Source organism: Girardinichthys multiradiatus, chromosome 5, assembly GCF_021462225.1.
Source record: "Girardinichthys multiradiatus isolate DD_20200921_A chromosome 5, DD_fGirMul_XY1, whole genome shotgun sequence".
Classification (NCBI taxonomy): domain Eukaryota; kingdom Metazoa; phylum Chordata; class Actinopteri; order Cyprinodontiformes; family Goodeidae; genus Girardinichthys; species Girardinichthys multiradiatus.
Window position 1 is genome coordinate 35368870 of NC_061798.1, and position 14831 is coordinate 35383700.

At 36.2% G+C, this 14831-nt stretch overlaps 1 pseudogene; it reads right to left on the minus strand.

Annotated features, from left to right (window-relative positions):
• LOC124867839 overlaps positions 1-14831 on the minus strand; it is a 31825-nt pseudogene that overhangs the window by 8851 nt on the left and 8143 nt on the right.

Consider the following 14831-nt stretch of genomic DNA (forward strand, 5'->3'; position numbering starts at 1 on the left):
AAGAATCAATAGCAGAATAAGCTGTTTGGCATTGGTTGCTAAACCCACAAATGCATTTTCCTTGCAAATAATCAACCGATACAAATGTCCTAACCTTCTGTGCTAATTGCATATATGTCCTGTAGCATATGTAATAGATAGGTCATACCCAAAATAATTTGTAGACAACAATACAAGGTAAACAACAAAGACATTAGCTTGAAACAGCTTGAAATATATCAACACACTGAGTCATACAGATAAATCACAAAAGCAAAGGGTGATTATTTTATTGCCATTCTCACCTCAAATTTCTGCCCTTACTCTTCATTACTGTCATTTTCCACCATGATGGGAACATTGTTGTACCGCCCCTCTTCCTTATGCAATAACTTGTACCTAAAACAAAGATTAAAAACCAACAGGAGGGACACAGACATGGAAAACACAAAGGAAATACTTGTGAGATTACAAAATAAGCTGATAATACTTCATCTACTGGCCTTTTGCAATTCTGATTTACTCCACTGATCTTGAATTGAAGTTCTTTTCTTAGTTAATCAGAAAACGACAGGTTTAAAACAAACTAAACTGGACGCAAGCATAACTTTTAGTTCTACCCAGGGATGAACCAGACTTGTAGAGGTCCAACAAATCACACAAGGCAGCAGTGTGGTAAGGTGTTGCCTTAAAAAAACATTCAAAGGTGTTGCCTTAAAAAAACATTCAAAGGTATGTCTCCAAATTACCTCAAGCCTATCAGAAACTTACAAAGCAATGACATCATCGTCTGGGCATCCCAAAATGTTTGGAGGAATAGTAATATTAATGCATGTACATGTCTGAATTTAAAGAAAGTAATAGAAATTGCCATTCTCTCTTACTATTTTCGCATTTTGCAAATAGAAACAACTTGGTAATCCTATCTAGCAATACAGGGCGGAAATGTTTAGGCTTGGGGTGCCCAACTCCTGTCCTACTACTACTCTTCTTTATAGATGCATCCCTCCTCCAAGACATCTGAATCATACGGGTGAATTCCCTGCCATTCAGATCTGCAGAGGCCTGGTAACGAGTCATGTATTTGATTATGTTGGAGAAGGGATGCATCTAAAAGTTGAATGACAAAAGCTCTCCAAGATTGACTTTTCAAACTCCTGGTTTATACTGATTTCATGTCAAAGTGAGAAAAAAGATTATGCCTTTTATACAGTAAATATCAGTATTTGGTTTAGCCGTAAACATAGCACCAACATACTTATTTTGTTTTTATTGTTTGTGTTGAATCATTCCAGTGCCTTCCAAAAGTATCACAACCCTTAAACTTCACATTTTGTCACAAGACAACCTCACATTTTAATGTATTTTATTGGGATTTATGTGAAACACCAAAACAATGAAATACATGAATGTGAAGTGAAAGACGTTTACAAATAAAATTTTAAAAGATGAGACATTTATTTATATTTAACCCCCTTTTCTCTGATACCCCTAAGTGAAATCCATGCAACCAACTCCCTCCAGAAGTCGCTTAATTAATGAGACAAAACTTTCAGTGTCTAGATATGCAAAGCTGGTAGAGATACCCTTTAAAGATTTGCGGCTGTAGGAAACAGCTGTAGCAGAAGGTGGACTATTCAAAACAGAAATACCTGTAACTTTTTTTCAGATTTTCTTTCAAATTTTATTCCCCTTTACAATTATGTGCTACTGTGTGAAATCACAATAGAATGCATTTAACTTTGTGGTGTAATGTTAAACAATAAACTAAGGCTACTTAACATAATTAGGTAACAAATATAAAAATAGGAATGTTTATATAGCAAGATTAAACTGCTTAGTAGTACAAAAGTCACTTTCCTTAAACAATAATTTCATTTTTGTTTGAGCAATATCTCTTAGGATTTCTTTGGTGCGTGGGATTTAAGATTGGAGGTTTCAAACTTAATTTCTGTTTTAATATCATAGTTCACAATTTAAGTAAGTGATAATCAAGAAAGAAAACATTACCAGCCACAGACAGGAGACTTCATGAGCTCCGACACGCCAAAGGAAAGGGCTCCCATGAAGTCATTCCTGGAGGTCCGATCCCAGTCCCACACTTCTACAGACAGCCTGTGGTTGTTGTCTTCAGGCTTCAGCTTGCTGAAAAACACATTATGACCATTATGGAAAAAAAAGAGAAAACAGGTACAAACTACAGTAATATCATCCTTCTTGATATTCAGTTAATTCTGCATTACATAATTATTTAGGACATCATAGACAAAATATCAAAACACTGTAGCTTGAAGTAGGACAGAACATATAGAAAAAAAGTGGGAAAAACATACTCACAAAACAAAAGTCTCGTTCCATTTGGGGTTGAGGCTGGAGTGGATTGTTTTGGTCTTCTGCTTGGTCTCGTTTTTAGGATCTGGTATGAGCTTGAGTTTGACATATGGATCAGAGGTCCTTGGGAATGAGGTTTTTGCCTTCACCAACTGAGAGATGAAGAATGATGAAGAAAATTTAACCTAGCTGCTAAGACTCAGAGTTAGACAAGACAGTATACAGTAGATATGCAGATCCAGTTACATGCACTCATCACATGCAATAATGCTAAATAAGTTTTGATTTACTAATGATTTATTAGAATTGCTCTTTTTCAAGAATGAAATAAACTGCAATAATTTAAGAAAACAAGGCAAGAACAGGATGCACAACTTTTAGTGTTCTGTGACTTTTTTCTAATTCTCAAAGGGTCAAAGTATTCATCACCACTTTCGCAATTCAAGCAATCAAAATGCATTTGACTGATTTCTGCCTGGATATTTGACCACTTTTCTTGGCAGAGCGGCAAGACTCCATTTTAATTGGTTGGCTCCCTGGCTAGGACCCAGCTTCCCACATACTTTCAAGAAGTTTACTGATCTGAGGTGAATTTGGAGGTAGTCCTCATTCTCCAAATTTGATTCACTTTGCGCAAACCCACAATTAATGCTGGTAGCAAAACATCCCCACACCATGATGCTGCCACCACATGTGCTTTATTGTGGACTGTTCATGGTAGGCTTGATAATTGATGCTTCCCGACTCATTTAATTTCATCTGAGGGGGTCAGCTTGAGTCAAATCGTCAAAACCTGAAAACAACAGAGTGCTCCAAGAGGACAATGTTCCCAAACACAAATACTGGTTTTGGAAAGGAAAAAACAGGCTAACATTAAGCTAATGGGACGTCCTGACAGCAAAGTCCAGGTTTGAGGAAGGAAACCAAGTAATTTAAATGAATTCTCTGAATTCTGCCAAGAAGAGCGATCAAATGCTAAACCTGAATAAGGTAGATGGTTATGTTGATTTGCAACTTACTAAGTGAGGTTTAACCAAATATTAGAGAGGATGTGTGAATATATTTTAGTTAGTATGTAAACTTTAACAAGTGTGGATCAGAGAAAATCCACAATACATTTAAACCTTTGCACTTTTTAAGAATTTAAGTAGTATTTTGCAGAATTATTCCACACAGGAAAAAACGGTTCTAAAAATCCTTAAAAGCTTAAAATAAACATAACATTTCTAAGTGAATGTTACACTTCTAACCAGTAGATTGTAATCTGAAAGAGTTCATCATAAGTAAGCATGATGATAAAAAAGAACTTATTATATTTGCACAAGAGATTCTTCCTCTCTTATCCACACAAATATACTGTTTAATGTTTAGCCTGAGACTAGTCATGTCAGTGGGGAAAAAATACAATTTTATGCAACAGGTGAACATCTGTAGATTGAAGTCCAAAAATTCAGGATTAAACAACATGCTGCACCCTATGAGAAACATTTCTGCTACTGAGACATAAAGAGAGCAAATGCATGAGGTATTAAGAGAACAGTGAGTCAGAACTACAAGTTGTGTCATGCTTAAGTAGGCGAAGGCTCACGTCTTGTCCTCCCATATGTAGTTATTAAGTAAACAAGGGCACACCAGGGACATTAGCGGCCCATAAGCGCTCAAATTTGGTGCACAGCCAGACATGCAATACACTACAGTGTACACAGATAACTGCATATAGTCAAGTATATGTATGCACAAACATGCTTTGTTTATCGACAAACAGCGCGCCAAAGTTCCCCGCAGAGACAGCATGATCGCATGCCTGTTTGGTTTAACCAGGAGCCCTTGAGATTGTAGAAACCTCTCTGTGAAGTACTGTTAGTCATACAACACTGCAGGCTGAAACAATGGCAACTGTCCAAGGCAGGAGCTGGTAGGTTTAAACATCTGACTTTAGACTGAATGATATAATTTATTTTTGGAATTAAGACAGACAAATAAAAAAGCTTATCAAAAATATATGCTCTGAGCCAATGTCACTGAGAACAACAATAACAGACTTGCAAAACAAGCCTGATAAGTTTCTAATCAGGGGCTACATGATAAAATAGTTTTATTCCTTGCTTTACTCTCTGTTCAGTTGTGTTAATAGAATAAAATAGATGTTTGAGTACGCAACCTTCTCCTGTTTGTTTTGGATCTTAGGACCTGTGATGGAGAATAAAAGTGTTGAGCAAATATAGTAACATGTGAAGTTAGAGGAGTGTTAGAGAAAGCTGCTGCAGAATGCACATACACGTTTGGATTACACAGGTGATGCAAGAGGTTTAGAGGAGCGGCTCCAGGTGTAGGAAGATATCGAGCGTTTCTAAGCTGGCAACTATCTGCCTTCTGATGGTATAGAGGAGGTGTTGAGCCGATGTTGCAGTTGCATGAATTCTAACATCAGGTTGTTTACAGAAAAACAAAAAAAATGCCTTATTTCTTGGAAAGCAAAAATTGCAGTTAACTTCTTCCAGGTATAAAACACAGTTTGTGCAAAGTGTTGCACAACAGGTAAAACACAAGAGGTAAAAATTAAAATCCTAAAAGAACTAACATGGCATAATAACATCTGAATAAACAGTGCAATCAATGTGAGACTGACATTGTGTTAAAAGTCAAAGGGCAAAAGTGTGTTTTCAAGTGAAGTCTAAAAACATCTGTACATTATGAAAGTCATATTTTGCATATTTCAGACTCCTATCACAGGTATGCAAAAGACCCAGCCCCCATATGATATTTAAAAATAAAAACGCAAATTGTTCAGTTGGCTGTTCTGAGTAACTGAGACAAACAAACTGTGTTGTCAGTTCTACAAAAATTACGCAAAGCTTATTTTGGTTGTTTACACAGTTAGGGTTGAGGGGCAAAAGGGTGGATACATGAACTAAAAAAGTGTATTCATTAACGTATGAGAAATTGCATAAAAAAATATTTCAGATATGTTATGAAGAAAGAAAATAATGTGTCGCTGAAAACCTTTTAATAACTCCACAGAACACTCCACTGATGCTCGCCTGTGTGTATTGATTGTATGAATAAATTAATTTGAACTGTCTTATAATCAGAATATTCTGGGTTTATTTATTCATATGTAGCCTGGGGAGTTAGTGGTTGTTGTGCTTCCAGTTATCACCAGTAGGGGACATTCCAGACTACCTGATTCCATTTGGATGACAGAGCATTGCCTTTATGGGATAAATCAAACAGTGTTTTTGTGTATTGGTGTGAAAGACGAGTTTAAAAAGAAAGTATTGCTCAAGATCTCCAAAATTGTACACTGAGGAGGTGAAAGGTAGGGGCACATGTTGAGGGAACTGAGGCAGAAAAACACAGTGGAAATACCAACGGTAGAAGTGATGCAACATCTGGCTCTATGTCCCACTGTGTTTCCAGGATTATGCCAGAAATCAACACATCTTAAAGTTAAAACTATGAAAGTTAATCTCTGAAGCTTTAAAAAAGGTTCTACGTATGGGCTCACAGTGATGCTCCAAAGAGAAATCTCTCCTCATCTTCAGTTTTCTGGCAAACGCTGCTAATTTAAAATAACTACTCTCTGAACAAATTTACCCCAGATCATGGTCAGAGTTTGCTGTCAAATACACGTACTTATTTGCCTTGAAAAATACTGTATCTTCTCAGCAAAGCATTACCAAATCGCTGAAACCTTGCAGTTGTACAGCGCTAACTACGGAAGCTAAATATACGAGGCTCTGCAGTTGAAAAGATTCTGGCTCTGGTTTCATCTCAAGTGCCATCAGCTGCTTCATTGTAACTTGGACTAATTGAAGAAAATTCTAATCACAGGATTTTTAAGTGAATTTTTCTATTCGCAAGAGGCTGTCTTATTTTGTGCAAACTGAATCAGACACTACAGAGAAATGACAATTACAGCAAAGAAAGGCTGCAGAGTTGATTTAGGCATCCCTCAGAATGATGATCAGTGATTTGGAAAGTGGCAGACTGCATTCAAATACTGTGACGGACGGCGCTTTGCTGCGATCACAAACTATATTTGGACCAAGTCAGTAACTGTAGACGTAAATTATAGTTATAATTATTTTATAAGGATATCATTTTTATAGCTGATTTACTGATTTGATCATCCAGATATAAAAAGTTATTGAATTTCTTGCATGACTGAAAATGCGGCTGTCAACCTGCAACATTTATATAAAATTGTAAAGCTTATGGCTGAAGCACACTTTGATATCCTCTCTTCAACAGAAACACTAAAAGCAAAATAAATATTTCACCTTCAAATGTAGCAGCGTTATTATCTACTTTTTGTAAGGTTGGTAACTGGCCAGAGTTTTCCACAATATAGACCACTGAAGCGCCAGATTAGATACAAAATAGTGAAGGAAGATTTCTGCTTGAACTTCACATAGCAAGGGAGGTTAACAATAAAAAGTAGAGGTGGATGATTTTACTATTGACTAAACCTGATTGGTTTTTGGCCAGGTAGGAAACAAAAAAACAGATTTCTTTTTTTTATCTATGAACAGATAAAACATCGCTACCAGATTACACTGGTACTCTTTAGTGTGGAAATTGACATTAACAGATAGCATGAAGTTGAGAGTAAATACAGCAAATGGGCTCTGTTCTATAATTTCTGTCCATCATGAATCCCCGGATGGACATATTCATCCAGTGTGACGAATAAATGAGAAACTGAGGGATATTGGCTGTGAATAAATGAACAACGTTGTTGCTGAAACAAATACGAGAGTGGCTTTCTCAGCAAAAAAAGACAGAGAGAACTGTGTAGGAATGCAATGTAAACAGCAGAAAACATGTCATGCCTTTCCTCTCCCAGAGACAAAGGATCCCATTTTGTCTTCCTGAGCACCTCTCTAATTCCACGTCATTCCATTCCATCAACACAAACTCTTAAAACTTGTGTTTCCAGAAGCTGCGCACAAATTTCTCGCTATTGTCTGGATGACTCATTATTTACATTAGATATTTGAGTGTCTACTGCCAAAAGGTCTGATCTATGTTGGCCTGCCTGGAGGTCCTCAATGGGGTATAAAGGACCAGCTGCTTCTCCTTGCAACCATGTCACTTCCTGCTAGACATTTTGGCTCTGGCCAGCTGATGACTTGGAGAAAGTATTTGCTTGTCACTGAGTGTGTGGCCACTGAGGCCTTGGTTGTGAGTTGTAAACTTCTGAACTTGAAGAACTTTTTTAATTTCTCTTAAAATGTCTCATAATTATTATCCTGCCATTTAGCTATTTGGCTCATATGAATAAATGTGGTAATATATGCCTTAAACAGGAAAAGCTTAATCTGATTAAATGTTAAGACCGTGTGAAAGAAAGTTCTGTATTTTTATACAGTATGTGTAAGAACCTGGCTTCAGCAGTGGTTGTGTAGATTGTTGTCTAAAGAAAGAGCAAAAACGGAAAGAATGTTATTGAGAAAGTCCAGCCAAAAACCCAGAAGGATTATATTAGCTGACTCTAAACCATATCATTGTGACTGTTTAAATGAGGGTAGAGGAATTTATAAACAAAAAACACATTTTGCTGATATTAGTTAAAGCAGAACGCAGCTGAATAAACACAAAAACTCTTTATCTCTCTAATACTTACAAGATTTTCTAAGATTTTTATTACTATACGTAATTTTAAGCCCCAGGGTGGCTGTGTTAGCATGTGCATATTTGGACATCAGGAGTTAAATTACCTGCACAAAGTTATGAAGATTGTCATGTGTCAATGCAGCTCTGACCCTTCAAGGCATGAAAACCCACTACAAAGTATCCCTTGGTGTCTAAAAATGTTTTCTGGGGGTCCTCTGGGTGTGTGAGTGAATCTATAATGATCTGGTACTTTAGAAATAAGATCACCCAAGCACCCTCCAGGTTGAAATGGTTTCGGACCACTTTCGCAGAAAGCCTTAACACATCATCTGGCTTTGGAAGGCAAATATGTCACCGGGAAAAAGTCAGTGAAAACACCCAAACACATAAAACATGTTTGACACCAGAGGACTAGTTGTCTATGATACCCTTGTATACCACAGGCTTTTGGGTTTATTAATTTGTAACTCAACACCTAAGATAGAGTTTACTAAAATTCAAGGCTAGGTTTTACAAATGACCCAAGAGATGGAAACACTACCAAAAATAAGCAATCATAAAATTACTCTGCAGTTTGCAGCTGATAATTTTTAGGCCCTGTCCACGTTAAAATTTGTGTTTAACAAAACTGATATTTTCTGCTGTCTTTGCACCACCCATACACAGACAAACTGGGTTTTTAAGGTATATACTTCGGAATAGAGCAATCAAAACTATATTTAAAAAGCCCCCCAAAACAAATTTACGAATTACCTTTTTACATGGGCCAGATCTTTAAAATTTAAATAAACTTTTTTTTTTTTACATTTTAATCTGTAGACTTCTGTGTTCTATACATTTTTATTTCTGAAATGAAACCAGAACATTATGAGGGAAACTTGTATATAATAGATGTCAAATGTGAACTAATTTGTTTCAGATCCAAAAGTTAAATTATAAAATCTTCTTAGCTATGAGTTAAAAGCAACTTAAAAAGGTTCACATCCAAGAAAAAAGGAATTAAATTAGCTAATTCTAAGTTATAACATAAGTTGTTAGGTCTTTAAATAGATCAAATTAGACATTTTAATTGTTTTCTTTTTCTATCCGGTATATTTTTTGTTTGACTTATAAATGGGTGTAGGATAGGCATTGAAAAATGCTGGCTTCCACCTATTTCTTATTTAATTGCTTTACTTCAAAAAATTTTCCAGTGGTTTTCAACAGTGTCCACACCACCATTAAATCTGCAGGATTTGGAAAGTTTGTTTGAGACTATGCAAAATAATTTCCAAACTTTTTCCCACTTTAATGTGACATATATGCTGTACAAATTAACAGAAAAAGAACACGTACATTTGTTCAGGGGAAATATAAAAAATAAAAAAGCTGCAACAACTTGGTTGCATTAGACCCTAAGCTAATCCAAACTAAACCTACACTAATACTTTGTCAAAAACACATTTGATTTAATTTCAGAATTTGTTCTTCTTTGGTTGGAGTCTATCTGCATCCCACACCTTGACTTGATAAAATTAGTCAACTCTACCTTGCAAAATTTCTCCAAATCTGTCAGATGAGAACCTCTCTTGTCCACAGCCCCCTTCAGGCCATAAATATAAATAAATATCTGTTGGATTTAGTTCTGGGCTCTGGCTGTACCAAAGTGTTTTGTCTGCTTTGTGGATGGCTTTGCCTAACAAACATCTGCTGTCAGATTGATGTCAAATTAGAAAAATCTACCTAATTAAGAACTTGCTTGAATAAAAGCAAAATAATTTTTTTCTAGAACTGTAAAGAACTTCAGGAAGTAAGAGGTTAATCCTGCTTTTACATGCACAAAAAAGGAGAATACAGCAGATAGTTGTCACGTGTAGAACACAACTAGCATTCATTGGAAACAGCAGCAGGTCCATCACTGTTCCTGTCGGCCTCCTAGTAGCCTCCCTGAGCAATTTTCGTCTTGTGTTTTCATTGAATAAAAAAAATAAATAAAAAAACACCCAGCTTTTGTCACAGTGTCCCACACTTTCTCTCATCACAGACCTCACTGTAGTAATACATACATATACTGATGTAGAACTTTTGTAGCCTTCTTCTGAGTGATGAATTTGTACAATGAGATTATTCTGATCAGTTCTAACCTTTCTGCAAAATTTGGCTTTAGCTTATGGATCCAACGGGACTACAGTATGTCAGCAAAAATCCTGTTTTAACAAGTTTACTTTATTTTCTGTTAAGATTCACTCTAATTGATGGCAGATGTGAACTCAGTAGGACTGAATACTGAAATTAAATCAAGGTGTTTCAACAAAGTTTTATTGAAGGAGCATGCACTCTTACCCAACTGGGTTATTATACCCTTTTTATTTTTCTATTTTCCCACCCTAAGAGATTTCATTTGTAGATTAATTATATAGGTTTTGTGCAATTATATAGAACAAAGTTTGAAAATAAATGTAGTCTGAATTCTTTAAACTTGAAAATCAAGGAATTTTAACATGGTTGGTATTTCAGTAATTACTGACTGATGTGCCAAAATAAAGTCAAACATTAATTTGCATACTGACAGTTCATTGATTAATTAATTAGTTCATTCATTCATTTTAATGTTGGTCAAGCTAAGCCTTAAAGGCAGCATTAGTTGTGCAGAACTGTGCAGAATAAACTAACCACTTACTTGCACATGGAACAAATACATGGCGAGGTACTAAATGCTTTTAATCCTTTTATTCCACACAACCAGTTAGTTGTTTCCTAACATTTAGTGGAAGCTATGATCATACACCATTCACCCTGTTTCATCAGTTAATTTGATCAGTCATGAGGTTCAATGCCAGGGCCCTGCAGTGCACTGACCCCTGTCTGCCAGTTTATTAAATGATAATGTGTGCTTGCCGTCAGCTCCATGCCATGTTCAAGAAAATGTGTTAATGCGCTATCATTACAGCTTTGGAACTGATCTGCACCCTCCCTCAAAATACAAAGCAAAATGGCTTCCTTCAGAAAAAACAGACAATTCTGCAGGAACCATGAAGGAGAGCAAAACTTGCATAACCCTCTTATAGCACTACAAAAGTTCTGTTTTTTGTTGTCCCTTTTATGTTAAGAATGTCGAAACAAAAAGATTTAAGTGATTATGCTCAAATCAATGAGATTAACCACAGAAAGCCAGTCAAATAGTACAGGCTCTCAAAAACTACCCAACAATGTTCGTACAAATCAACAATTTAACAGAAAAAGGAGTTTATTCATCAAACCTTCCACTTCCTGTGACCCTAAGAATTGCTTGTGTATGAAAACTGAAGGCATGGAAAATGAGAAAAACTATATAAAACATACAACGTAATGGGTTGGCGAGTCAAAAATACTAAATTGCAAAACAGCTTAGTATGTCTCCTGCTCTAATTTTCTGTTTTTATTTTATTTATTTTATGTGCATAAATTGATGTGAGATAAGATTATGTAATGAAAATATCACTCCTAAAATCCTTATCGCAATCAGCCATGAAAGTGATAAGTATTTAACTTGTTAACACAATGTAAAACAGCTGCAAGATTTCAAAAGACACAGTAAAATCTTGTATAACTATTCATTTGACTCCATAAAAATGCTATTAATAATACCTCATTAAATCCTTTAATAAGCTCTTTAAGTGTTTTGTTAAAAACCACAGGCATCAGTAATTGAAAATACAGAGACAGACATGATCACACACAATAGCCTTGCAATGAAAAGACTGATTGCAAAACAATTACATTTTTTGGGGGTAATTATTATAAGACAGAAATTAAGAAATGCACTAAGAAATCATCTTTTGACCTGCAGAGCAGTTAGCAGAAGAGACAGAAAATGTTCAGAAAATACACCATCTGTTGGGGCAGTTTATTGTGGAACAGTTAATCATATTCGATTAGGAAATGTCGTAGTCTGTCTGCATTCAAGGAAAACTTGAAAACCTTATTAAGGTCCCATCAGTTATATATTTACATCTGTTCTGTTAATGAACAAGTAAGGCACTAAGTTCAGCACTTTTTAATCCCGAGTATTGTAATCTTTACAGTCATGAGGTATTTTATAATGGGCAATGTCCAATGATGGGGTCACAAAGGTATACAAGAGTGATGTTGTGTTTCTCAACATAAACCTGACATATTAACAAATACAATCTTATTATTTTGGATCAGTAAAGTCATTATAAAAAATTTAACAATGTTTACCTGATTGGACCTGAACAGCAACTGTCCGATTTGAAACAAAAAGTCCGCTAAAGTGATTGCCTACGCTACTAAGACAGGGCACAGAAATCTCCAAACTCCTGCTGCACTTGTACAGAGGCCGGATGGCCCCTAATAAAGGGCCCCCAACTCCAGACTCCTGGATCGACCCCAAGGCCACGAGGCACAGAAAACACATGTGGACCAGTTGGGTAAACTCCCATGAACCCTCAAACAACCTTTAGAGGTTGTAGAGCTGGTCCAGTGTTCCACAGCCAGGACAAAAACCACACTGCTCCTCCCAGAAATTAAGAAATGCACCAAAAAAATCCTCTTTTGACCTGCAGAGCAGTGTGCAGAAGAGATTGTTCAGAAAATACACCATCTGTTGGGGCAGTTTATTGTGGAATCCTGAGTATTGTAATCTTGACAGTCGTGAGGTATTTTATAATGGGCAATGTCCCATGATGAGGTCACACAGGTATACAAAGTTAGAGAAGGTAGTGGCACAAAATATTCTTAAAATAAAATGATGAAAGGACAAATGGTTCCCTCTTCAAAACTGATGCAGGGGTCCTTAATTCAGAACACAACAACTCTGGATACATATCAGAAAAGTATCCCCAGTATCCCAACATTTTTACAAAGAAGATTGCGTAAATCTTTCTGGCACCCACTATTCCATGGCAGCCTGCCCATGACAGCTGCAGGATGCAATAATTATTGCCTAGCTGGACCATTTCAAAACAGGCCTACATGCTCATTTGAAATAACAACTTCATTAGTCTTTCCAAACAACAAGAACATTTCCTTATCTAAACTATTGTTGAACTGGGCTTGTGTGCTATTTGGTAATTAACCTTTTTCTTCTACCACTAAAACAGCAATCTTGTGTTTCTTAACATAAATCTGACACATTTACATATAAATTTCAAATTAAAATTCATTTAAGAAAATGAAAAAATAAAAACATAACATCCACCAGTTTTTGCCTGATTGGCCATAAACAGCAACTGTCTGGTTGGAAACTAAAATATGCCTACGCTGCCATGACAGGACACAGAAATCAGTTTTCCAATCAGTGAACACACTAGAAGTTAACACCACAACACTCTTTAGTGTGGAAGTTGTTATTGGGGAAGAAAACTCAAAAGTTAGTCATTTTCTGTATCAGTGGAATGTTTCAAAATAAAAGCACAAAAATTGGAAGGAAGCAAAAAATAAACTGTATTTTAAACAAGAATGTTGGTTATTCATTCATTCATTGCTAATCACGCTAACTGTGAAATTCAATAACATCTGATGCCCAAGATGGTTTAAAATGTCAGCTCCATTATATTTTTTCTTTTTTTAAGTGAGTTAAACTTGTTTCTAACCCACATGGTCGGATCTTTCCTTCCTTCCTAAAATATAAGTACAGATTATTCCAAAAGGAAGGCTTCATTATTACTCTTAAAGGAGAAATCTGAATCAGCAGGTTAGAGCTTTACAAGACCTAAAGATCAGAAGTTTGCCATTAATGTCAGTTTAGAGGATCTTTAACAGAAATGAATGTTTCAAGCACCTGATTTGCTTTCCTCTGTGATTCAGTTACATCAGCATCACTATGTAACAAAAAGCAAGTTGTGATAGTTTAAAAAGAATAACAAAGAGGGCCTCCGCAGAAGAGCACACACTTCAGCTGAGCCAAATATTTAAGTTTAGGATTAGCTTTCAGATGAGGGCCAACTTTAATTTGTGCCTTGCAGCAGCATGTAAACCAGGATTGGCTCAATCGATTTGTGCACCACAAGGAGGAGGGTTTGCATACTGATAGCTTGCAGTCACAACTCACAATGGCTGTTAGAGTTACTTACACTGCAAACAGCTAAACAGGGATTAAAGCAGAGTTGATGATAAGAAAACTGCAAATTAGGTTATTTGAGGCATATGATGGATTCTTAATGTTTGCATGAGATTAGAGAACTAACTTGAGCCAAGAAAAGAGAAAAGGGTTGAAATTATTTTATGTTATGAGCCCTACCTGTGACCTCCAGGTTATCCTCGCTGACCTCACATTTGAGGAAAAGACGCCCTCTCCGTTCGGTGTGATCCGTTCCGCAGAGGCTGGGCAATTTCATATAACACTTCTTATGAACATTCATATGGCAGGCTGGTAGGACAATAAGGAGATGAGGATGTCAGAGAACACAATTTATACACTAGACATCTGACTGAGAAAAACAAATTCAATCAGTTAACCTATAGAAATTACGTACATACACTACACCAGATCCTCTTTTCTTTAAACTACCCAACTGTTTTCAGAGTTTATAATCTTTTTACTCACAGTCACACTTCATGCCCTGGTGGATGAGACCATAGAGCAGAGAGCCGCAGTGATCGCAGAAGGTGGGCCTCCAAAAGCTGTGGATCTTGAACTTATGCTTTGCTCTGGAATCCTACAGGAAAAAGAAGAGAAAAATATATTGTCAATATTCAATCACACTGATCAGTAAGATCAAACATTGCTCCCCTTATTTCTACAAAACAATACATCCACTCTGTGGTTCATCAAAACAAATCAATTCAAACATTAATTAGTTTATCTCTTAAAATAAAATTTGTGTTTTGTACAATAAAACTAAGAGCACAATATTTTAGGTATTCTTCCTGAAATGTAGGCCCCAAACCATTTGGAAGCAACTCCTAATTGCACGATCACA